The following is a 27199-nucleotide window of genomic DNA, read 5'->3' as shown; positions in this document are numbered from 1 at the left end:
CTACTGTGTGCCACAAACCTCCATGCAGAATACACTTGATCTTAGCCAAAAGGCCGAGAAGCGATCCATGCAGAATAAAGTTGAGCAGAGACAAGCAGGTGAAGCCCTCGTAGCATCTTTATAACCTGATTTAACCAAATGGAATCTGGATGGACCTTTCTCTCAGACCCAAGTTATAGTAGTAATGAATTCCATTTCGGTTGAGCTTATATGAATTACTGTGAAAGGGTCCTGGAAGGAAATAGAAATTCCTGTGGCATAGTAAAGCTCTCATGCCTGAAGCTCTGCCCAGCTCATGAAGTAGACATTGATCTTTGCTATCTAATACTTTACTAGCCTTGGTGATATTCTATCATTCTGGCTTCATCTTCGGGATGACACTGTGAGTCTGCTGACTCGCCAAGGCATCAGATAACACAAACCGGCCACACCTTTCTCTTCACCACATCAAGGAAGCAACATTGTATCATTCAATTCCACATTTCTTTCTGAGTGAACTAAGTTCCCAAATAGTTTGGTATTGTTTGGGGACAAAAAGAGGAATCTAAATGCAACATGGGCAGAAGAAACCTTTAAAAAGCACATTGAACATCAGAATAAAATGGGAAATGTAATTATAGAAGGCTTAAACTAAAAACTGTGCTATGAAAATGCATTTGAGTTTAAGATTACTAATGGCAGAGGTTTGAAATAAAGGATGCCATTTTGGAGATGATGTATTACAATGTATACTTAGAGGCAAGACTGGGCTTTATGTCTTCAGAGGAATGAAGTATGGCCACAGTCGTTCTTTTAATTCATACGACAAATGGTTATCGAGCCCCTATTATGTGCTAGGCACGGACTTTCCTGCCTGTGTACAAATCAACCTCATCCTACAGAGGATTACTCTTACAATGTTAAACCTACAAAAAAATTGGGGTCACTTTTGAAAGAATGTTGGGGATAAAGTGTCAAGAATCAAGGATAGAAAGATTTTAAAGGACTCTAAAATATTTCTCAAATTTTGGGACAGGATGCATTTCATGAACTTCACGAGAAATTCTGACAATAGGCCATGATTTTTCCTCATGCTACGACATGCACTTAGACGGAAAGAAGAGAAACAGAAACCCCATTGGAAAACCAGATTATGCAACTGTGGGCAACTTCAAGAGTTCCAGATAAGACTTTCTGAAAAAAGGTAGTAGATGTTTAAAGAGCATTAGAACAAAGGCTAATCTGAGTGACTGAAGGCAGAATCCGTGATTAAACTTCAGAGAATGAGCTGGAACTCGGTGGGAGGAGGAGAAAGGGCAACAATTACGAATATGTGTGAGGTTGTCCAGTTCAAAAAACATTTTGATCCCGAGTCTGTGTGAAGTCAGTATACATTTGGCCTTAATTTATAGGAAAGGAAATTTGTGTTGCAATATATTGAAATTTTCTTTTAAGCTCTTCAATAAAATGTTTTTCCTTCAGTGTTTACCAGCACTAACATGGGTAAGAGTCCCTGAACTACAAAAGGCAGGGTTTCAAACATCAAACATTTTGTATCCTATTTTTATTCACACGTTTTTTGCCCTAATTTCTAAGTATAGTTGAGAAATTTACTTTAATTATCTCGGTTCTCCTCTCTGTTATTGTCAGCCCCACGCTATTCTGCAGTGTGAAATTGATAATGAGAAGAAAGCTGATAAAATATGTAGGAACAGAGGCTGAAATCAAACTCAAGATGTTGAACTATTTTTGCAAGTAAAATAACATAGATTTTTAGGGAATTTTGGATTTGTTTTATTTTTAGGATTTTTTAAAAAATTAATTTCTATTCATGCTAGAACCAGAACAGAGTCCTAAATCAAGGTAACAAAGTCAAAGCTGAACTAACAAGTCTTGTAATTCTATAAGAGCCAATAAATAAGACATCTCTCTGTTGCTACCTGGTGTACCATGGCAGATTGTGTCTGGAATGGCCTAGAAAGATGGGCTCTTTTATACAAATTCGAAACAAAATCCTCTAGACTACTTAACCCAAGAAGAGGCATCATCTTTACACCAAGTTTATGATCTCTCACTGGGCACAATTTTTTTCCATTTTTGTTTAAATCCAGACCTTAGACACTGACGAAGTCAAGGGCTGGGTTCTGCCTCTGATGCACATAATAAAAATCTCTTTTGGATGAGAAGAGACAGTTAACATAAATTTATTCTGACATCCTCCAGTCTGCCACAGTAAACAATCCAAATATGTGCATAACAGGATCATTTTTTTAAATATTAACATATCTTCCCAAGTGTATTCCCTTATTTGACCTTCAAACTTCCCCGCATCCCACATGCTTGCAGGCAGAATGAGGCTGCTTCTGCTGCATGATTTGTCTTAGTCTGTCCAGGCTGTTATAATAGAAGACCATAGATTGAGAGGCTTATAAACAACAGAAACCTGTTTCTCACAGCTCTGAAGGCTAGGAAGCCCAAGATAAAGGTACCAGAAGATTCACTGTCTGGGGAGATCCTGCTTCCTGGCTTACAGATGCCCATCCTCAGCCGTCTCCTCACCCATACCTCACGTGGTAGAAAGGGGCAAGGGAGCTCTCTAGGGTCTGTCTTATAAGGACACTAATCTCAGGGCGCCTGGGTGGCTCGGTTAAGCGTCTGACTTTGGCTTAGGTCATGATCTCACAGCTCGTGAGTTCGAGACCCGCATCAGGCTCTGTGCTGACAGCTCAGAGCCTGGAGCCTGCTTCAGATTCTGTGTTTCCCTCTCTCTCTCTGCCCCTCCCCCGCTCACTCTTTGTCTCTCTCTCTCTCTCCTTCAAAAATAAATAAACATTAAAAAAAATGTATAAGGATACTAATCTCATTACGAGAGCGGCAACCTCATGACCTAACCATCTCCTTAAGGCCTCACTTCCTAATGCCATCACACTGGGGATTAGAATTTCAATGTGTGCATTTGGGGGGACATATATATCCAGTCCATCGCAATGGTTGCCTTAGAAAAGAAGCGTCAAGGCAAAAGGTCTGAAAGAGCCTGCAGACTTTTTGGCTTTGGCCTCCAAAACGGAAGCAGAAAGAACTTGGGACTGAGGCCTCACTTTTGAAAAAAGTGAAGATTAGAGAGAGGGACACTTACCTTTGAGTCTCCACAATGTTCTCCCAGAGTGCGAAGGGAATTTGGGGAAAGGAACAGGAAGAGAGGGAAGAGGGGTAATGAAAATGGATACACTGGGGATATTGGAGGTTGGAGGAAGTGCTAAAATAAAAGGCTCCTCAGAAAGGCGTAGTTGAGCAACCAGAAGCTGTGCAGGACAAGTTAATCATCATTTCCATGCTTCCCGTCACTACTCAAGTGAGTGTGAACATAACAAATAACTGCCTTTCTTACTGGCTTTCTGATGGGACTTCCCTCTGACAACTGCCAGTACTTTAGAAGATGAACCATCAGGAAGAAGACCACCTCCAGTGTCCTGAGAATTTGCTCAGTCCCCATCTAACTTACTCCATATGGACCAAACGCTAAATGCATGCTTTGCTACATATCAGAAGAGTAAGTCAGAAAGAAAGGAGAGTAGTGTCCCAGATGCAGAGTGACCTGGTGAGAGGAAGGTTATGGGAAGTACCATGAGATACCCATCTGGCAGGAGCAAGGTCTAGAAAGAATAAGTTCCTTTCTCCCCACTGGGATCCCTACCAATACCACTCCTCCTATCCAGCCACTCCCAACCCTGCTCCCCTCCCTGGCCTTGCTTACCTGTGCCAAGAAGAAACGGTTATGACAACACTCGCCACATTTCATAGTGTACCAAAGGCTCTTTCATACACAGCTTCATCTATCTGCACAACTCTACAAGATAGGTCCATTCGCATTGTTGTCTCTAATTTACAGATGAGTGAAGGTAAGACCTTGGAAGGTTATGTAACTTACCCAAGAGCACACAGGCGCTAGAACATGACAGAACTAGGACTCACCTGGTCTCAGTGTGTCCATTCTCTGTGGTTACATTGCTCCTTTGCTACTGCTTTGGCTCTGCTCCAGGATAGGGCAGGCGTCCCTACGGTTTAAGAAGCACTGGCAAGCCTTTCTTCCCAAATGTTCCTTCCCAGACCTTCTTCAGTCCCAGAATACCCGGCCTTACAGACATTCCTCTAAGTTTAGGCAAAGTCTCCAGGAGCCCCTTGGTAAAATAAGGCAATACATTAAGCCATTCATTCAATCCAGGCTCCCTTGCCTAAGACTTCTATGGGACAGAGGGCTGCTTAAGAAAGTTAAATGGAAGTCACCAGGCAACGTGACCAGTATGGACTAGGTGCTCAATAAATTCGGGGGAATTTTTTTCTAGTTAAAAAAATTTCAGGAACGTTTTGACCCCATGAGATAATCCCCATGCTTTTCCCAAAAATAAACAAACAGAATAGCCATGGGTAATATAACTTCTTATAACTCTAATAAGAAAATGAAATCTCAGGGAAAAAAAATTAATCTCAACAAATCCGAGTCTCTCTGAACACAATCAGCACGTGAAATTAGAATCCTAAGGGAAAACAGTTAATTTACCTTAACTCTGTTATCAGTAGTAAAATACTAAAAATTGTTTTCATGGAAATTGCTGCATTTATCAGGACCCCCAGCTCTTTGGCATATAAGCATAAAGAATAATGCACCCTGGGAATATGCAAAAACCTAGATTAATATTGAATGAACAGCAAAGGATAAACAGGACTTTCTGCTCTGCTCTCACTAAAGATAAACACAAACAGTAAGCCAAGAAGCAGGCATGAATCAAACCAGTGAACGCATGCATCGGCTACTGCAATACCAACAGGGCTTTTAAAATGTCAAAAGAAAAGTATACTTTAATAAAAATACATAAAAACTGTGCTGAAAAATTAATGTAACACACTGTGTGCAAATAAACCCTGCATGAATAGAAAGTCAAGATTAACTTCAGGCATCAGTGAACTTAAGGTAATAAATCACTGATGGCAATTTCACTCCCCCTTTCAGATATGATTAGAGGTGTTTGGGGGATAGTTGATACAAAACGCTGCTCAAAAATTGTAATGCACACCACTTGGATAGGCAGAGAGAATTTTTGTTGTTGTTTATAGTTTTACACATGAGACCCCATCCTCTGGCTGGGGGAAATTTTTAAATACGTCTCTAACCCAGTTTAAGCCTAGTCTGATTTGATTATTTCAATAATCTCTTAAGGCAATAGTCTTCCTAAGAGTAGAAAGAAAGTTCAGTGTCTCAGTTTTCCTCTGCCTTCTCCTACTCAGCTCTGAAAGAAGGCAGTTGGGTGTATGAAATGGGAGGCAAGGAAGGGAGTGTGTAATGGAGAGACACAGAGACCTTGAGCATGGTGTTCTTCTCTCCTGGATGATGTTGTCTTGTCCATCTGGCTGCTGTCTTGCCATTCATGGCTAGAGTCTCTAACTGGTCTTATTCTCCCAATTTGGTTACAGCCAGTTCACTCTCTGGCCAATTCGGTCTCACTTTGGCACCTGCCGGCCCTGAATGCTGAGGTTCCTGGCCGGTCTCTGCTGCAAAAAGACTTCCCTGTGCCTCAGCAGACTCCAGGCCAACTCCAACGCCCGGACCCCAATCACCTTGGGAAGCCCAAGGAAGCAAGTCCTCGGGCTCTGGCTCACGACAACACTGCACAACTAGAGGAATGAAGGTGTGTTCAGTGTAGGAAGAGTTGGAGTTCTGCCTTTGTGAGCCTCAGAAGGGAGTCAGGACCGACAGCCTCCTCCCTGTACCTACCTCACAACCAGGGTCCTGCATCTACCCGCAGTCCAGAGAGTTGGAGTGGAGGTACACATCTGACCAACACGCTCCTTCCTTCTCTTCCTCTCTCTCCCCTTCCCACTATCCTCCTCCAGGCCTGGGAAAGATGTAGGCTTTGCTTCTCTTTCTCCTACATTTCATCTCTGTCAAGAGCAGGGTTTTGCTGTCATGGATGGAAGGGTACTTTCTCTGCTATGGGATCCTCTGGGTTGAGTACCTGATATGTTAGAGGGCAAAAAACAAAAATATTTGGGAAACCGTCTCTCGGGATCATCGTCTGGCTTGTAATGCTTTTATGTTGCCTTATCCCTGCTTTGCATGCCAGGAATTATATATTGTTCTGTTTTTCTCTTCATAATTTTTATAATATATTCTCTTCCCCTGTCAGGCAGATTTGCTGTCTCAGATTGACTGGGCCAAAGGTCATGGACTCTGAAAGGTAGATGCATTAGTAATTTCCAAAAATGATACTACACACCCCCATTTCCATAGATAGATAGATAGATGATAGATAGATATGGTTGGCTGTTCTTATATGTCAACATTACATGTTTAAGACAACATAGATGGGTGTGCAAAGCTATCATTTCATATGAAAATTTAGTTATGTAATATTTATTAAAAAGTGTTTCTTCTATTATTTGTTTTTAACATATGGCATCTATAGGAGATGATTTTAATGACTATCATTTCTGTGGCATTACCGTGAAGAAAGACAAGTTCTTCATTTTATGGCAGATATGATAAACTTATGTGTTAACAAACATTTGTTTTACAGGTGACTGGAGTGAATGGAAAATTTATCCTGATAAGGAAACGTTGGGGGTGGGAAAAGTGTATTGGAGAATAATACAGCTGCCTTCAAATGTATAAGGGGTTTAGAAGTAGAGAAACTAACTTTGTTACACATGACTCCAAGCGACAAATTTAAGATTAAGGAAGAAGTAAACGGGTAATACACTGTGGTTTGGCTTTCTAATAATCAAAGCTGTCTAAATATGGAGTGGGTTGGTGCCTGGAGATTCAATTATTATACAATTGGGATTGTTCAAGGTGGGCCAGGTGACCATTTAGCGAGAATGTCACGTCAATTATTTAAGGATGTTAAGCTTGTTTCCAACACCCTGAATTTCTATACTTAGAATCTTCAGGTCTGAGAACTACAGAAGTTAAATAAAAGAATAAAAGAAAGATTCATAGGAGCATACATGGCACTGGCAGAAAAATTGACCATGGCCATTTGGTGATGATAATCACTCAGTAAATAGGAAAAAGTCCAAATTGCCTATTTAAAACAGAATCCAAGTTTAAATTACAGATTATGGCAAAATTGGTGAAAGTAAGCCCATAGAAGAAAAACCAGAATGTTTTGGCAATGGATAGTTCAAAGAATTGAAAGAAACTGAATGCAACTGATTTCCTGGTTTGGTAAAACAAGAGAGAAAAGTCGTCACTAATAAGGGTTCTATAAATAGGGAAAGAAAGAGTATAAGGTGCAAAGCTAAAATGGTGTTGCTGTTAAATTTAAGATGATGCCATTTTTGAAGATTTTACTTATTTTAGCAAGTCTCAAGACATCTCAGCTTATATCGTTACGGATTCTTTCCTGTCCTCCTTTAGTGTTCTGCCAAGAGAAATAACGGTAGAAAGGATAGATGTGTAACTGATAACTGTCAACAGGTAGTTAACCAAAAACAGGTAGACAGGTGTTAGGAAGAAGTGTGGAAGGAGAGGACAATTTGAAGGCTATGGATAGGTAGTCGCATCATCGGTCATCCTTGTCATAATGTCATGACCCACAAGGCCACCGTCATCAGAAAGAAGGCTGGGAAAGGAAAGAGTCAAACTGGCCAGACAGGTCTCTAGCTCCTGGAAAGTCAGTGAGCTTGGCCAGCGCAGGAGGAAGTATACATGTCTCTGGGAGTGGAGGTCAGGAGAAAGGAAGTATATAGGCATCGAGCTTGTGGTGGGTACCAGCCACTGTGATAAAAACTGTATACTGTTAAGTTATGAATTCTTCACTTGTATCCTAATAGGAAAGTATTAGTATTCTTTTTTTTATATTTAATGAAAATGAAACTGAAGCTCAAAGAGCTTACGTATCCCAGGTCACACAGCTAGTAACTAGTCACTGGTATTTCAAATCCCAAAGCTCACAGTCTCTCCACTAGATCACACTAGCAAAATGTGCTTAGGCATGAGCAGATAAAGATAAGTGACAAGTGATACCAGGGGCAGGAGCCAGGTGGCAAAAATAAATCAAGCTGGAATGAATAAAAACAATGAGGCACGGGGTGGGGAGGGTAGAGACATAGGGAGGGCTGGAATGTCTAAGATTCACAGCCACTATTTGAGTCAATTTGAACTAAGCAAGAATTCTACCCAAGAGTCAGAAAGATACCAAACATGGAAGATGGTGGGGGGTTGAAAAAGCAAGGATGTTTTTAAAAAGGAACCCCACACAAAATACTCCTAAACATTTGGGTACTGTTACTACAGTCTTGTCTTTTATTAATTCTTCATTCTCCTTTATTAGGGGTTTCCATATGCTGAACTGAGGGGAAGAAGGAACTTTTGGCTTCCTCATATCATCCTGCATTCTTACTTGATCAGCACTACAATCTGTGATTATGAGCTATTCAAGGTCAAACTGCAACAAGAGGTAAGAATTGAAATGGAAAGACTTTGGAGAGATTTCAGAAAGGAGTCACCACAGTGTTTCTTGTTCTCAAATTTTGGGGATTCATTTTTCCATAGAATCCATGAATTTCCTCATCATGAGTAGTTCGCAAGTCACCAGTATCATCTGAACAGCAAGAAAGAGGAACAGAGGCAAAATGAGCAAGAGGAAAAATCCTGCCATTTTATAGGCTGCAGCTTGCGTGTCAGATTTAGCAATTTTTATCAACCGGAAGAAGCCCTTTTTGCATTTGGACAACAAAAGTCCTTGTTTAGTCATTTTCCAAGTGGAAGCATGAAAAAGAATGTCTTAAAACTAAACAAGTCAAAGGATATACTATGTGAGACACTCTCAGAGAATGCAGTAATTACCACAAATATAATAAACTACAATTATGTTCTCAGAAAGAGGTCTATTCAAAGAAGTCATTCGAATATGTGATAACACATGACAGCAAAGTGAAGGCGGCGTTAGCAAGCGTTGTCAATATGCAAATGCTTTGTTGCTACCAGGCCATTCTGATATTGTTTATCAAATGGAATGAAACACTGGAAAAGAAATAGACTTCTCTTATTTCCCTAACACACAGCAAAGTCTCTATTTCCAGACACGTGAAATAGTCTCTTCCTTTATCGCAATACCTTGCTAATAACTAGACTCATCTTCTTTGGATTTTATTTTTAAGGGTAAAATTTTTCATAGTTACTAGATTTTATTACAATCTAAAAACAACTCATTTAGAAGTTTTGTATTACTGGGAAAGTAGAATTACCAGTTAGAAATTGCTTTGCTGGCCCAAGGAGTATATTTTCAGACATACCAATCCCAAATTAGCTCCTATGAAAACATCTAGGGGCACACATATGTCCAAATACACGCGTATACATCTACCCGCACACTTTCTCTCTCTCCCCATCTTTCAGAGGAAATCCATAATATCTTTTACTAGCTACCCATTATAATTTAGCTCCATATGATTGAAATATAAACTTAACCATTGAGTTAGATCTCCTACAGACATCATTTGAAAGCTTCAGGCTAAGGGCCCCGTGGCATATTTGTACAGATGTTACCTTTGCTGGCTTTTCACAAATGGCTCCATCAAAGCATAACATGTGACTCCCATAACTGAATGCTAGTAATATCACACGGAAAAGGGGTTGTGTAACCATAACATTGCTGAGGCCCATGATTTTTGTGTTAGTGACTAAAGAAAACTCTTCTGTTTCCAGGAAAGTCGTCTCCTGGTTAGTCCTGGATTTGATTAGCGATCCCACTCATGGGTGGGTAAAGCCAGAGAGCGTTCCGTGTGCCCAAGCATAGGCATCACTTAAAAGCAAGAGGAAGAAAGAAGTCTGGAGCTTGGACCTTAACGACATCCGCATCCCACCCCTACAGAGGGGCAGACCCCGTGCTGTAAGTGCCAGCCACGTGAGACTCTTGAGGCATGTAAATGGGGGTGAGTGCACAGGTCCAGGAATAGGAAAGTAGAATCATATAGTAACAGCTTGTAAATGAGCACAGGAGAAAATTTTATATGCGGGCCATGGACTCCCCCTCCCAGGTTTCCAGAGTCAATGTGAGGAGCACACAGGGCCATAGAAGAGGAAAGCCAAAAACAAAACAAAATCTTAAAGGAACAACTCTCACATGCTCACAAGGGGCCCAGCACCTTCTAGAGGGAATCCATTTTGCCCAAAATTTGGGGTATTCCTCAAAGCCAGGAACTATAGTTTCTTCGTATCCATTTGTCTGCCATAGCAAATTGAAATGTGCTAGCTTCAGAACTTTGTGGGAGCAACTTCCTTTGCATTACCCATTATGTCTGTCTCTGTCTGCCTCTCAGTTTCATTCAGTATTTGTGGAACACCTGTTATATTCCATACCTCTGTACTAGGTATTATGAGGACACCCCAGATAAATAAAACCTAGTCTCTGGCTTCCTAGAACAGACTGCTTGGTAAGAGAGACAATCCTGTAGAGAACCAGTCTAATCCAGTCTAGTAAGAGAGATATATATTTTTATAACTGTTTATAGTACAATAAGGAGCAGCTTGATTGCTTAGGAGAGCCGACAGACTTCAAGTAAAGAACATCAAATCCCTGGTTCCATCAAAGCTCAATCCCTGATGTGTAATATAGGGAAAATCACTAATATCTGTTGTTTTTTCTCAAAAATGGAAATGATCACACCCACCTTCCTTTTTCCCTCATTGTCTTTGGGATCAAATGAAATGTATTGACAGAGTCTTTAGAGATTGGACAGTGATTCACAAGCCTAGAAAAGCTAATGTTAATTAATTTGTCTGTGCCCCACACTGTGTTAAATAATTTAAATATTTTCTGTTTTAATCTTCATAACAACCCAGAAGCTTAAGGAACATGCTTGAGTTCACAAACTGACTCCTAACCACACTGTTATACAACTTATTCTCTGCCACTGATAAGCTCAATGACTTTGGGCGACTCCTGTAACACTTCTGATTCTCAAATGTTTTCATCAGTAAAATAAAATTGGCCTCAATGAAATTGTCTTTTTTAAAATGTGGTGCATATAAAATGAGATCTACTCTTTTAACAATTGTTTAAGTACACAGTACAGTATGGTTCACTATAGGTACAATGTTGTATAGCAAAGAGTAAGTATAGAACTTACTCTTCTTTCCTAACTGAAATTTTATGCCTGTTGAACTGCAACTTCCCATTTCCTTCTTCCCCAGGCCCTAGCAATCACCATTCTACCTTCTGTTTCTATGGTTTTCATCATTTCAGAGACCTCGTGTACATGGAATCATGCCATCTTTGTCCTTCTGTGACTGGCTTCTTCTACTTAGCATAACGTCCTCCAGGTTCATCCACGTTATCGCATATGGCATAAGGTTGTCACGTATTTCCTTTTTTAAGGCTGAACAATATTCCATTATGTGTATGTACCACATTTTCAAGAAAGTTTCTTAGACTGAACAGTAGTAAATGCTACAGTAAAAGTTTATCTTTTAATGTGTATTTATTTGGGGGGAGGGGAGCAGAGAGAGAGAGAAAGAGAGAGAATCCCAAGCAGCCTCCGCTCTGTCAGCACAAAGCCTGACATGAGGCTAGATCTCACAAACCGTGAGATCATGACCTGAGCCAAAATCAAAAGTTGGACACTTAACCGACTAAGCCACCCAGGCGCCCCTACCTCTATGAGGTTTAAACGGTTTGGGGAGCACACAAAGTCCCTATTAGTCAAGAGTTTATTGGTGTGACATAAACCCCAACTCATTACCCCACTTTTGATGTGCCTGCTTGATCAGAGCATCCTTTTATGGTTTTACTGACACTCTGAGTCCTACTGGAAGCTAAGCCTTATTCATTGTTATCACCTTCCTGAGACCCATGCAGATGTTTGTCGAAATGACTAGATGAATAAGTGGGTAGCTGGATCATACCTGATAACCTGGCCAGTGTTGGTCTTCATTATCTTTCTTTTTCTGATCCCTTCTTTACCTTCCTAAACTTCTGGACCAGGTAAAGTTCCCTTGCTATGTATCCCTATAACTTTTTGTACATTAATGTGATTGTCTATGGATGTTTGTCTCCTCTACCAGATTTTAAGTTTACTGAGATGAACACCATCTGTCATGTTTACCACTGTGGCTCCAATGCCTAGCTCATAGCAGGTAATCATTAAATATTTAAAAAGCAGTGAATGACTGAATGAATTTTCCAAAGCCCATCTTTTTCAGTGACCTAGTTTTTGGCCATCCAAAAATAAATTTTGCTCTTAAAAAACCTTACTGACCTGGTATTGCTGCTCTATTTAAGATAAAATACTTAGCATACTTTATTCAATACTTGTAAATATCAGAAGACTAGATATGTTATCCTTTTAAAATCTATTTTCGTGATAAAATACATATACACATGCAAACACACCACATACACCAGACTGATAAAAGGATGGTTTTTAAGAACTGCCTCAGAGTTGCAAACTGAAGATGAATTATATTTTAGTCCAACTATCTGCAGATTCTATTTTAATATCTCGATACTAGATACCCCGAGTGACACTACAAGAATCTAAAGCATCAGAAGAAGTAAACAAAATTCAGTCTTGTTTACTAATGCAGGAGAAAAGAAAGAGACATTTCAGAAAGATTTTTAAAGATTTTAGTTTCTAGATACCCTTGAGTTAAGCGGAATGTATCTGAAGCGGAGTATTGCTCAAGCCCCATGTTTTTACTAGAAAAAGCTAAATAACGTTAAATATTTGAATCGTGCAACCAAACTGCCCTTTATCTTATTCCCTGCCTATTCCATCATTTAAGGTCCAACCAGGAAAACAGAAGACGATACAAGGCATTCAAAACACAAGGGTATTTGATGCAGAGTCCTGGTTGCACAGATGTTAGAATTGCCGAGAAGCTGGGGAGGAGTTGGAAAGGCAGATGGAGGGATTGACAATAGCAGGAAGCTGCAAACACTGCTCGGCTAAAGAAACAAAGGGAAGAGAGCCTGGTGCTGGAGCCTGAGGGCCAGGACACTTCACGGAAACTGGAATCAGGCAGGAGACAGCCACCACCAGCGAAGCCACCTATGGCAGAGATAGATGAGGAAACAGAACTTAACTTTTTCCCCCTCCTGACCTCTGATGTGAGGAGTCAGCTCTTCTGTGACACGGAGAAGAGAAAGAGAAGGCCAAGGAAGCTGTGAGGGCACACGCCCGGCCCGAAACCAGAGCTCCAGTCTCCTGGTGATGTGCTTATCTAGTTGCAGAGTCACGGAAACAAATATCAGGTTGACAATTGATTTCCCATTAATATTAACAAACTGACATTCTGATTTAAAATATTGTATTATTGCTCAAAAAAACCTCTTCTGGAACTGTTGTTCTTAAGTTCTTTTCTTTTATATTCATTTCACATTTAATGTTTCTGTTTCAAAAGACAACACTAACCTGCACATTATTATGTAAAAGACACATTACCAAAAAAAAAAAAAAAAAAAAAAGCACAACTATTCAATGTTAAGGATTATTCATAATAAGAGCAGAGGAAATCTGCCATGAGGAGAGGCATAATAACATTGAAAGAGCTAGAATACTAAAAACAATTTCTGACAAATTTCTGATGTCAATAAGAATCATTTTGGAAAACAAAATCTTTTGTCTTTAATTTATTTTAGAAAAGGAGCATGTGCAAGTTGGGGAGAGGGGCAGAAGGAGAGAAAGAATCTTAAGCAGGCTCCACGCTCACCATGGAGCCGGACACAGGCTGGATCCCTGGACCCTGGGATCATGACCTGAGCTGAAATCAAGAGCTGGACATTCAACCAACTGAACCGCCCAGGCACCCCAACAAAATCTTTTTTAAAGTATGCCTAAAGTCGTCATTGTCAAAGAGGTCTTATAGAAATTTGGAGTACCTGGATGGCTCAGTCAGTTAGGCATCCTACTTCAGCTCAGGTTATGATCTCACAGTTCCTGGGTTCCTGAGTTCAAGCCCTGCATCAGGCTCTCTGCTGTCAGCACAGAGCCTGCTTCGGATCCTGTCTCCCTCTTTCTCTCTGCCCCTCCCCCTCTCTCACATGTGCTCTATTTCTCCCTCAAGAGCAAACACCAAAAAAAAAAAAAAAAAGGTCTTACAAAAATTTAAATCACTTGACTATTCAGGAAACATATCTTGGAATATACAACTTGCACAAGACTTGCCCAGCTCAGATTAAATACCCGTTTTGATTGGCTAGCTCGGTCACTCCACTTGCTCCAGACTTGCTCATGACCGAATTCCTTTGGTCCGTGACCTCATCAGATCTTACAAGCCAAATGGTGGCCAGGTGTTGCCATCACCGTTTGGGTGGGGTCTTTCCTACCCACGTAAACCATGGTACAGGTTGATCCTAAAGAATCTGTAAGACGACCAGATTTGGTGTCAGTGCTTTCTCATTCCCCACTACAGCTGACTCTTCCAATCTCAAGACCAATTTTCTTTTCAAAACAAAACAGAGCATGTGTTGTCATTAAAATCACCAGGAAGCCTGCTTAGACATGCCCAGTCCCCACTCTGCTGAGACGAGCTCAGTCTTGTGAGGCGTGTGAAATTCAGAGCTCTAAACCACTAGTGACCATTAAGGATTTTCTGGCAATTTTCATATGATTAGGAATGGCCAAACTGCAGCTGGGGAAATTACATTCTCACTCCTCCCAACCCCCCTGCGGTTTTAAATACATTAGATCTTTTCTGCTTTTCCTGCTTTAGAAAGGTAAATTAAGCAGTGCGGTTGTGCACTACTAACCAGCTACTGTACTCTTTCCCAGGAGGGCAGAGTAGAAGGGGAAGGAGTCTCATTAATTCAGCACAATTCTTAGCCATTACTTGTCCCTATCACAACAAACCAAGGAGCACGGTTTACCTCCTTAGAACCACTTCCCTCAGAAATTTTGACTACTTAGATGAGGTCAAGAACAAATCAATTTTTGTCCTAAAATGTGCCAAAATGCCTCAATAATATAGTTTCATTATTTAATGTACCTTTAAACAAAGGGGTGACTGGATGGCTCAGTCGGTTAAGCACCCAACTTCAGCTCAGGCCATGATCTCACAGTTCATGGGTTTGAGCCCTGCATTCAGCTCTGTGCTGACAGCCCGGAGCCCAGAGTCTGGAGCATGCTTCAGATTCTGTGTCTTCCTCTCTCTCTGCCCCTCTGCCCCTCCCCCATTCATGCATGTCTATGTGTGTGCGCTTTCTCTCTCTCTCTCTCTCTCTCTCTCACTCTCTCAAAAATAAACACTGAAAAAATTTAATATGCCTTTAAGCAGAAACAAAGGTGAGAAATGCACACCATGGATAAGAAAATACTCAGATATGTCAACATAGAGATCAGTTTTAAATCAGGCCAAATGATGAAAAGAAAATAGAACTGAGAGGAAAAATGAAAATTTTTACCCTAGAAGTAAACTCAGATGTGCGTATCAGAAAATGTTCTTTCTACTAGTTTTAGAATGATCCCTACAAATTTTTCAACTTTGATAAAAATTGAAAACCCAAGGCAAAAAAACATAGGGGCTGTTATTATTGGTATCCTGTGGTCTCCCCCCTCTGCTTAAGGGTAGACAAAATTCTTTTGCACACTTTTCACAAACTTAATAAAACCAGACCCTGATCCCACATCAAGAAAATATTGTTACTGAAGTCACTACTATTTCTTAGTGGGCACCAGGCTTTGCATATACCTGACACACATACACTAATCTAAACTCTTCAGCATGAATGATGATAACGATCGAGTAACTTGGACTTCCTACTGGCCAGTCTAGGTATGTGCAATAGCCAATACCTCTGGCTACACCTGGATTAATGGCATATTTAACTGGGTTTGCTCTAGCTATGAAGCCTGGCTATATTTATTTTCCAAGGAGTCCCTGGTTACTGTACTGCAATCATAGTCATAATCAGACTCATCAGATGTCACCTAAGACAAACAGATTTGGCCCACGCACTGATTGTATTGTATTGGCATAAGGATAAGCAATCGATGGAACCAAATGGATAATCTAGAAATAGATCCACCCATATCAGTTGTTTTTTGACAAATGTGGCTGGGTATTTCAATGGAAAAATGATTGCCTTTTCAATAAATATGTGACATCTATGTGAAAAAAAGAGAACTTCATCCTTCACTTCATACCATATATAAAAGTCAACTCAAATGTAAACCTTAATACTTATACTATAAAACTTCCAGAATTAACCATAGTAATATATTTTTTCAAATGTGGGCTAAATAAACATTTATTAAGGAACCAAAAGCACAAACCATGAAAGAAAAAAAGTTGATGAATCTTGATCCTCACCAAAGCTAAAAGCATCTACTCTTTAAAAAATAGCCAAGAAATAAAAAAAAAAAAAAAAAAAGAGTGTGGAACAAAATATTTGCAAAACACATATCTCATGAAGGACTGTGTCCAGAATATATAAAGAAAGCTTGCAAAACAATAATAAAACAAAAATCCAATTTAAAAATCTGCAAAAGAAAAAAATATATTAAAAATAAAAATATGCAAAAGAGTTTGACACTTTACCAAAAAAAAGAGATAAGGATAAAAGCAACACATAAAAAGATGCTTGCCATCATTAGTCATTAGAGAAGTTCCTAAGAGCCACAATGAAAATCAAAATTCAAATGTGCAAGAATTTTCAAACAGTGGTGGTTGGACTGTTTGGTTGGTTATTCTCAAAAGAGAATAGCTGTTTAGAAAACACACGTCCACACAAAGACTTGTACTCAAATGTTCTTAGCAGCTTTTTTCAAGATAGCTGGGAAGTGGAAACAACCCAAACATCTACCAACAGGTAAACAGAATTTAGTAAATTCATGCAATGGACCACTGCTGAGCAATAAAAAGGCAGAGAAACACTGATATATGTGAGATGAGAAAATCTGAAAATCATTATGCTGAATGAAAGAAACCAGACATCGAAAAACACATACTATATTTTTTTCATTTGTATAATGTTCTAGAAAGTTGCAAACAAATCTAGAATGACAAAAACAGATCAGTGCTTGTCTGGGGTAAGGGTAAAAGGAAAGATGGACTGCAAAGGGGTCCAGATTTCTATCTTCTGGCATGATGGAAATGTTCTGCATCATAATTGGAGCCGTGATTTAATGAGTATATGCATATGTATGATTTCTTGTATATTGTAAAAACTCATCAAATTGTAAACCTTAAACGGATTTATTTTACATAAATTATGCTTCAATAAAAATGATTTTTAAAAAGCCCAATTGTAAAGGGAGGCTTAAGTTAACGTGATTAACTCAAGGTCTCCAAAGAAGTTTCTGAGTTTCAACCCAATAGGTTTCTCTTTTCTGAGTTGGGAAGATGTTACAGGATCAACACCCAAAAAGCTAATAGTCCAACTGCTACTTACAAAGGATTCGCTGAAAAGGGCAATACTCTTGATGAAAGCAACATCACTTCTGCATGAGGAGAAGGACAAAAGCAAAGTCTAGCAGCACATCGTCTTTCCCATACCGGTGGTGCAGCACCCACAATGGCTCCTGAGGCCCTGAGGTCAGCATGGCAGAAAGCGCCGCCTGTAAAAGGCTTCTGAAGCCCAAACAGTTCCACTATTCCGCAAGGTCGTCCCTCAAACATCCAAATATGCCAACCTAGAACTGCAGTATACTGCCATCATTTCGCTTTTGAGCGGTTGAAATCGAAGAACTTGCACAAGTCCAAAATTTGTCTCCTAAGATGGCCTCCATTTCAAGTCAATACTTCAGTAAGTTCAGTATTCTAGATGAAAGTGCACAAAAGAAATTCAGTACAGAGGTGCCCTAAAAGTTCTCTCCTTCCCTAAAATCAAGAACAACTTTTCAAAACCTTCTTTTAAAAAATGAACTGCCTAACTTTGGTGCAGATATATAGAGATTTGGCTTTTCCATCTTTATGGTCTTTATGAAACCAAAACATCCTGATAGAAAACAAGCTAATTCAATTATTCAATTATTCATAAACTGGAACAGAGTTTCTAGATTTTCCTCCCAAATATCCAGAATTCTGTTATCCTAGGAGAGGAAAAGTGTTCTAAATGATTTATTTTCACTTTTAGAAGAAAATGATTTATTTTCCCTTTAAGAGCAGCTTCTGTATATTGTAGATACAGTCATGTAGCAATGTATCTTCTTACTAAAATGCCCCACATTTAAGAGCATCTTCCTGCAGGATGTGGTTTGTTTTCCTAATCGTCCATCATAGTGATAACCCTCTCCTCCACTGCTTCCCAATGTGGTCATGGCTAAAATAACAATGCAGTTGAAGCAGTCTGTTGGCTGCAGGAGCCCGTTTTGAAAACTTAGCAATTGGTCTAAGTTTTAGTTTAAGTAAAAATGACTTAAACATTGAAATGGTTTTCTTCTTACTATTTGAGGATCTAACTAGACTAGACTACAGAAAGATCAGGGAACAAAGTGCTAAAGGAAGCACGCATTTTCTGTGAGAGAGAAAGACAGAGATGGAAGTTCTCACACTGCCTGGATGAGGAAGGATGACAAGTGGTAGGAGATTGATGAGCTGGCCGGCGTTCCCTGTTCTAGATTTGCAAACAAATCCTTAAAAAAGAAAGATTTTTGATTCAAAATTCAAGTAATAGCCACCTAGGGAGACATAAGGTGTGGTATGTATGCCCCCCAAAATGGAAAAAATAGTATGAAAGAATATTAAGTGAAAATGATTTGACAAGAGACAGAGATCAAGAAATGGTACTTTCACAGGTCCAGAATCTTTGAATTATTCATCTTCTTCTTTTAAATATGTCGGTTGTAGTGAACTTCACCAGAGCTTTTCACACCAAAGCTTTTTACACCAGAGTCATTAATGGGGCATTATACTGAGAATAAAAAGTAAAATTAATACCCTTTAAACAAAAGTGTGTTTTCCTTTAAATTATTATTTTTAAAAGAAAATAAATTAGATATTTAAATTAATGAATCCAACATCTTAAACAATTTAGCCACCCATGTGTCTATCAGTTCTTTTAATAAACCATGGAAATAAACATATTGTCCAGTAACAAAATAATAAGAAGCTGAGGGGAAAAGGAGCCCCTGGCTGGCTCAGTCAGTTAAGCATCCGACTTCAGCTCAGGTCATGATCTTACTGTTGGTGGGTTCAAGCCCCACGTCATCAGGCTCTGTGCTGACAGCTCAGAGCCTGGTGCCTGCTTCAGATTCTGTGTCTTCCTCTCTCTCTGCACCTCTCCCCTCATACTGTGTCTCTCTCTGTCTCTTGAAAATAAATAAATGTTAAAGAAAAAAATTTTTTTTAAAAGAAGCAAAGTGGAAAAGCATAGACTGGACTGCAAACAGCGTAAGTCTAAAAATGTCCCCTTGTAAAATTCAGAAGCTGGGCCAAACATCTGTTTGGCTGGCTAGTGGCCATCCTAAGCAATGATCCATGCCTTTTACTTCCTGGGAAAATAATTAAGCAGTAAATCCAACAGTTCCTTCCAGCTCCCCCAAGAGCTGAAAGTGCCAATGACTCAGGAGTTTGTTATAAAATTTTTTTTTAACTATGGACCTTGAGTAACAAGGCTGCTCAGAATCAGAAACAAGGCAGAGATGTAGGCATGGCACAGAGCCCAGCCGAGTGACTTGTGGGTTCTGTTTTTGGTGTTTTGGGTTGTCACGAAGCCTCCCCAAGGCCTGCATGAATGACTTACCATCGTAGGCTTCTCTCCTTTCTTTCAATCCTTCCTCTCCTCCAAAGGGATCTAGATGAAGCAGAGACCTGCAAGGACCAGTCCTGACTCTGTGAAGCCCAATTTCCTCTATGAAAACAAAACATGTGTCCACAGGAGCTGAGGATGTAAGAAGAACAAATTCATCTGCTTTTGCTTAGATTATCCTAATCAATAAGACAAAACACACCGATATAGTTCCAGCTCGTAAGAAAAGAAGGGAAGGAAGGCCACAGTTCTATGGTACCTAATTAAGCTTTCAGTGAGTAGAGTAGGGAAAGTCTCCTATCTATGCTATGCACTAATATATTAGGGATGTTACTCCATTAATGCGTAATGTAAAAGAGAATTAAACCTGTTAAGAGAAAGATTTATTCTACATTATCATTTAATTACCAACAGGTCTCTATATTCAATTATAGGACTATCGTTTCATTAGGCACATGCGCTAAGATTTTCTAATTAAAACCTTCCCAGATAACCTGATGCTTCAGCAGATTTGATTAGCATTTTTATCTTTCTTTTCCTCATTGAAAGCAAAATAACCTATCTTTGTGTTTAAGTCAAAAATAGCAACCTTCTTCCTAGGTCTCTTTTGCACAGACACTATTCACCACAATTTCATGCAGGTTGTCTCTAGGGACAATCTCACCTTGCACAATTCTTTTAGAGGAGGCTATGACTTTATGGAACAGAATACTGAGTCTCCCTGCACTAGTACGGGTTAAAAATTTAAAGGCTTTAGGGGCGTCTGGGTGGCTCAGTCAGTTGAGCATCTGACTTGATTTTGGCTCAGATCATGATCTCATGGTTCCTGAGATTGATCCCTGCATCTGTCAGTGCAAAGCCTGCCTGGGGTTCTCTCTCTCTCTCTCTCTCTCTCTCTCTTTCTCTTTCTCTTTCGCTCCCTCTTCTCTGCTTTTACTCTTTCTGTCTCTCAGAATAAAAACAAATAAACATTAAAAAAATTAAAGTACAAAATTAAAAGGCTTTGGAATCACCTCCACCACTAACTTGTTACACTTCTTGCAAATTACTTGATTTCTGCAACAGTTCCACATTTGTAAATTGGGGAGTGTTATGAGGAAAAAACAACAAAATACGTGACATATTTAGCTCAGCATCTGGCACATAGTAAGTGGTAATTTTTACTGTTGCTATGGTCATTTTTGTTGTTGCTGCTGTTACAAAGTATGGATAAGGAAAATATTCAGAGATATCAATTATGGTGCATGTTCTCAGGCAACTTAGTTTCTGGAAGTCTATATTATAAGCATCTTGCTCCATAGACTGATTGACACCCATCCATTTAGTATTAAGGTTTGAGCAAGTTATTTGTTCTGGTTATTCTCTGTACCACTTATTCGTTTATCTGCCCCTCCTGGCTCTGTTTTGTATCCCTGGGGACTGACCCACACAGTTTTCATCACCGGAGCTCTCCTGCCTCTGGCTTCTGGTTGGGTCCAGCCATTATGAGGCATCAACTGGAAGTCTGAGAGTGAGAAGACAGGTTAGGAAGATCTTCCTTCACTGCCACCCTGGGGCCATTGTTCTAGCAAGGGTCACATTCCTCTGCACCCATCACCCAAGGCCCTTCCACATCTCCAGCTCTCGCTAGACTCTGCTAACAACCCTGTTTCTTCCCGTTGTTCCTTCAGACCCACAGTGGTGTTCGCTTCATCTCTTACTAGTAGTTGGGTTCAGAACACTCCTCACTGGTTTATCTATACTTTGTAAATAGTCTCTTCATTAAATTCTCATTAGAACTTCACCCAAGTATGCTTCTGTTTCCCGTTGGAATCATAAATAAAAGTGGCCCTTGCTTAACATATTTTCCTGTAGCCAACAAGATTAAGGTTAATCTTAAAGCATTCAATTAAGCCCTTACTATGTGCTAAGCACTTGGCTAAGTACAAAGTGCCAGGGAACAGTAATATATCTATACATTTAAATGTGCACGTGTATGTGTGTGTGTGTGTGCCATAGTCTTTCTTTTCAAAGACTTCAGTCTTCACAAGAAGCTAGATCTATAAGCTATAAGTCATAATCCAGTATAACAAATGTGGTATGTGTATATACAGAGTACTATGAGTATATAAAGATTTATATTCTAACTTATTATAAGGATGGAGGGTCAGTCAGGAAGAATAATACAAAAAATCTTTCAGTTTGACCCACAGGAGAACAATTTAAGGGGCAGAATCATGAGAAAGTGGTATTTGAGGCATAGAGAATGTTTAAAAGTCATGAGGACATGAATATACACAGCGCGTTTAGTGAAAAGCAAAGTCATGCAGGGTAAGCAGAACATAGTGCTAAGATTGGAAATGTAGCAAGGTGGGTGGAAGTCATCATGAAGTATAGTGAAGTGGCTGGAGATCGCCAGGTTTTGAAGGACATTACCACAACAGGAGCAAAAGAGTTAAGGCTGTGGAATGATTTGACCCTAACTAAAATTTGAATTGATAATTTTGAAGATAATGAAAATAGGGTGAACAGTTCAATGGATTGTAATAATACAGATGGAAGATAAAAGTCTAAAACAGTAGCCACTGGAAGACATACTGAACAAATATTTCAGAGAAAATTAGCAAGATTTCAAGACCTTTGAATACAGGAGGCAGAGGGGGATTAGCTGAGATGTCTTGTTTAAACCATGTCATAAACAGTGACTTTGTTAACTGAAATAGGAAAGAGAGGAAAGGGAGAAGATTAGGCAGAGGTAGATGAGTTCCTTTTGAAAGAAAAAGTATCACCTGTGGGGGTTACAATAATTGGTTTTAAAAAAAGATATGAGTGTCACTTTAAGAGAAAAGGAAATAATCTCACGATTTAAAAAAAAATATTCATCGGGCACCCAGATGGCTCATTCGGTTGCGCATCCAACGCTTGGTTTCAGCTCAGGTCATAATCTGACGGTTCGTGGGTTGGAGCCCCACCTTGGGCTCCACTCTGAAGCTGCTCAGGATTCTCTTTCTCCCTGCCCCTTCCCTGCTTGCTCTCTCTGTCTCTCTTTTAAAATAAATAAATAAACTTAAAAAAATAATAAAATCAAAATCACCTTAGAACTGCACCAAATGCCTCTCAAGTGCAAGGGACTTCAAAAGTAAATGCTTTAGAAGTTTTGAGTCAGACATTCACTCTACTTTGAGATCCTCCTTGTATACCAAGCACAGTTAGCCTCCGTCTATGCTGCCCTTCCACAGCATCACCACATTGTACTCGTTTGTTACCCGTATCTTTCTGTCTCCCTAGCTTACTTTGACATATATCCATAGTGACCTATGCAGGGCTTGGCAAGTGGTAAGGGCAGTTAATAATCAGTTTTTAGAGGCACCTGGCTGGCTCACTTGGTAGGGCATGCAACCTTTGACCTCAGGGTTATGATTTCAAGCCCCAGTTTGGGCATGGAGCTTACTTTTAAAAAATAAAATAAGGGAGGTGGCGGGGGTGCAGGGGTGCGGCTGGGTGGCTCAGTCAGTGAAGCGCCTGACTCTTGGTTTCAGTTCAGGGCATGATGCAATTTCTTGAGTTCGAGCCCCACACTGGGCTCTGCCCTGGCAGTGCAGAGTCTGCTTGGGATTCTCTCTTTCCCTCTCTCTCTCTGCTCCTCCCCAACTCATGCTGTCTCTGTCTCTCTCAAAATAAATAAATATACTTTAAAAAATAATCAGTTTTTAGGATCATACTTTGGTAAATGCCAAAATTATGACACCTTCCTGTGTTTTAACATTAAATTCCAAAATAATAGGAGACATGTTATTTTTTTCTTATCAAGTATTCTAGTCATCAGTAATTTTTTAAACTACACGGATGCTTCCTCCCACTTATTACAAAAATAGTTATATAAGACAGATATTTTACTGAAGTACAATTAAGCTTTTGAAAACAAGATCACCTATGACAGTAAATCTCAATCTGAAAACCCAATAATTTGCTCAAAGAGTTCCCTTAGCAAAATTTTTTACAGTTAAAACTGTCAGGCTTTAGAATCTACACACATTATAATTATTGTTTTCTCCCCTCACATTACCATGTTAAGAAATATCACTGGATTTTTGAGACTGGCAATATGAATATTAAACCCCACTTTATTCAAGTGAAGAGTGTGGACACACACACACACACACACACACACACACACCGTAATACATTCCAGTATAGCAATCATGTCACCACATCTTGGATCTTATGCAGAAACATCCAGGACTTTACCTCCAGGTATTAGAAGTGTGTTCAAGTAATTTCAAACACAAAGTATCTCTCTGTGCTCAGAGATAATTAAGTGATCCATATGATGGAAATGTTGATTGCTAAATTAGGATAATACATCACTTCTCTAGGGGGACCTATAGAAGGGGAATAAAAGGCTAAATGGATTCATTATTCTTGGTTGTTCTTATTCTTTTAATTAAAACCAAAACTAAAAATGAAATTATATTTGACTCTGCTTTGCCATTAAATTCATTCACAATTTTACTTTCCTATTTGCCTTTTCAGAAAAGTCTCAACATTCTGTTTTTGTGACGTCTTGCTAAAGGAAGTAGAATCTAGTGAAAAAACCTTGAATTCAGTGTTTAAAGACCTGGATTTACTTGAAGACTAATAGCGGGGAAAGGGAGTTAGTAGCCCAACCAGATATAAACATATCCTAAGGCCTCTATAATTAAAACAATGTGGTGTTGACATATGACTAGCCAAGTAGATCAACAACAACAACAACAACAAGAACCCAGAAATACACATGATTAATTGTAGTATTCAATGAAAGTGAAATCACGAATCAAGTGGGAAACATGGGCATTTTAATAAGTGGTACAAAAATAACTGGACAGTAATAGGAAAAAATAAACATGGGATTTATTTCTTACACCCCAAACTAGTGAAAATTCCAAAGAAAACCCCAAGAAATTTAAGTGTAAAATATGAAACTACACAAGTACAAACATTTGTGAATTTCTCTATAACCCAGAAGTGAAGAAAACTCTCTGACTCAAAATCTTAAAGCAATAAAAAAAAAAAATAATTAATAAATCTGACTACATAAAGGTTAAAAATGCATGGCAAGTACGATTTCATTAGCAAAATTAAAAGATCAGCAATGCTATTAAAAAAACAGTCTAGAGATATGAACAGTTTCTAGAAAAGAAAATACAGGGACACTTGGGTGGTTCGATCTGTTAACCGACTCAGCCTCACTCAGGCCATGATCTCGCGAAGTGTGAGATCGAGCCCTACATCGGGTTGCATGCTGACAGCTTTGAGCCTGCTTGGGATTCTCTCTTTCTATCCCTCCCTCTTTTGTGCACATGCATGTGCACGCACACCCTCCCTCCCAAAATAAATAAAATAAACTTTAAAAAAAAAGAAAATGCAAATGGTCCTCACATGTTTGGGACTCTCAAGTACATGAGGCTCATAATTAAGAGACTAGCTCATAGAGAAATACAAATTAGTATCACACAGATATATTTATCTTATTTATCAAATTGACAGAAAAACAAAAGCTTGACCACATACTTAGTTAGAAAGCATAAGGGGAAATAAATACATATGCATTATTTAAAAGAATGCAAAATGTTACAAATGTTAGGGAGACCAATTTGACACTATTTAGCAAAATTGCCTATTATGTATGTTTACCTCTTCTCTAGGAATCTATCTCAAAGATAAAACAATAAAATGTGAAAAGATATACATACATAGACATTTATTGTAAATTTTAAAATGGTAAAAATCCAGAAACAACTTAAATTTTCATCAAAACAGATGAATTAGATTAATTCTGAGTTACTTACAATGGAACGCTATACAACCGTAAAAAAAAAAAATTATTACTTTCTCATGTGTGATCCTCAGTATACACCATTAAATGAAAACAGCAAGTTGTAGAAGCAATATGTACATATACACCGTATGACCATTTATCTAGGAAAGGGAGGATATGTCTGTGTAGGTGTCTGGACATACACACAATGGGATATTACACTATAATTACATGAAATTATCACATGTGATAAGAGAAAACATAAATCAGATATAAAATTCCGGAGCAGGAAATTTATGAAATGAATCTGAATACTTTGCTATTCCATAAAGCAAAGAAGTTATCAGTATCTGAATATTGTCAGAAGGATTCATGAGCCATCTTGAAGCAGCTCCCACTGTTCAAAGATGAGTCATTTACAGCATCAACAAGAGTAATAACATCAGAGGATACAATGAATCAAATATGTTAAAATCCAGGAATTTGCAATGATCATTTTGAAAAAAAAAATTGATCACCTTTGGAGGATGCTGGGAAAACCAGCTCATTATTCTAAATACTAGTAAATATTATTGGCCTATTAAATATTTTTACATGTATGATTTTTTACCTTACCCATTTCCAGTCAGAATTAGACACCATTAATCATTCTGGATATTCCCAACCTATCAGCATCGAGGGCAAATGGCCATTAAAATAAATAAATAAATAAATAAATAAATAAATAATAAATAAATAGGTAGATAGATAAAGTAAAACTTTATTTACAGTAAATAAATAACCTTATTACATTAAAAACTGTAACACAGGGTATTCAAAATGTTGATGAGAAAAAAAATTCCTTCTACAGAAGTAGCATGTAAGGATGTAATAAAATAATTGGAATGTCACCATTTTGCAAACACCTAAGTACACTCTGAAGCTGGGGAATGATTCTTAATGGCAGTTAACATCACAGCAGAAGACAGCTGGACATTATGCATCTCTTGATGACAATTCACAGCACCACTTAAGAAATAGTCTTGCCAAAAAATATAACCTAAATACGACCAAGCCTTTTGATCTAACCCACAGGACAGAAGACTATGAGGAATGGAGAAACAGATTTGGGGGGTGGGGTTGTTTTTTGGCTTTTGGTTTTTAAGTGAGAATGCAATCAGCAATATACAGAATGTAGGAAAGTTCACAAGACAAATTACTCAGTTTCTTCAACAAACCAATTTCAACTAAAAAATTTGAAAAATAAAAGTTAAGTAACCTATGAAATAAAAAATCTGTAAGAGACCTCCCAACAGAGTGCAGTGTGCAGCCTGTTGGATACCAGTGCAAACAAATCAGTAATGTAAAATCTTTAGACAAACAAACAAATAAAACTGTGTATGAGAAAATACCGACTGGATATTTGATGATGTGAAGACATTACCAGAATTTTTTTATGTATGAACATGGCACTATGACTGCACTCTTTAGCAGAAGCTATTTTTTGTTAGAGGCACATACTCAAATATTTATGGATGAAATACGTCTGGGAACTTGTTTCAAAAGAATTCTGGGGGCAGAGACACTAATGGTGTGCAAATGAATGCAAGTATGACTGTGAACAAGTGTAACTATGTTAAGTCTGAATAACGGGTACGGGCAGATGCCTCGTTCCTTTCTCGCCACAATGTGTGTTCAAAATTGTCCAAATACACTACTGGTGGGAATGTAATATGATGCAGCTGTTATGGAAAGCATCATGAAGTTCCCCCCA

At 38.9% G+C, this 27199-nt stretch overlaps 1 protein-coding gene across 2 annotated transcripts in view; it reads left to right on the top strand.

The window, feature by feature from the left end:
* LOC147572031 (uncharacterized) overlaps positions 1-27199 on the top strand; it is a 602793-nt gene that overhangs the window by 513833 nt on the left and 61761 nt on the right. The window contains exons 10-11 of one of the 2 annotated variants that reach the window (XR_015246950.1): positions 1016-8435; positions 9686-10982. The gene's annotated coding sequence lies outside the window, so the exon portion shown is untranslated. Of the gene's footprint in view, positions 1-69; positions 8436-9685; positions 10983-27199 lie in introns of those variants that run through there. The other variant, XM_086695885.1, reaches the window with a different exon arrangement.

The sequence above is a fragment of the Puma concolor genome, chromosome F2 (genome assembly GCF_028749965.1).
Source record: "Puma concolor isolate L17-30 chromosome F2, mPumCon1.1.hap2, whole genome shotgun sequence".
In the NCBI taxonomy this organism is placed as follows: domain Eukaryota; kingdom Metazoa; phylum Chordata; class Mammalia; order Carnivora; family Felidae; genus Puma; species Puma concolor.
The sequence above is the reverse complement of the archived record's forward strand: the minus strand, read 5'-3'. Positions and strand labels throughout refer to the sequence as shown.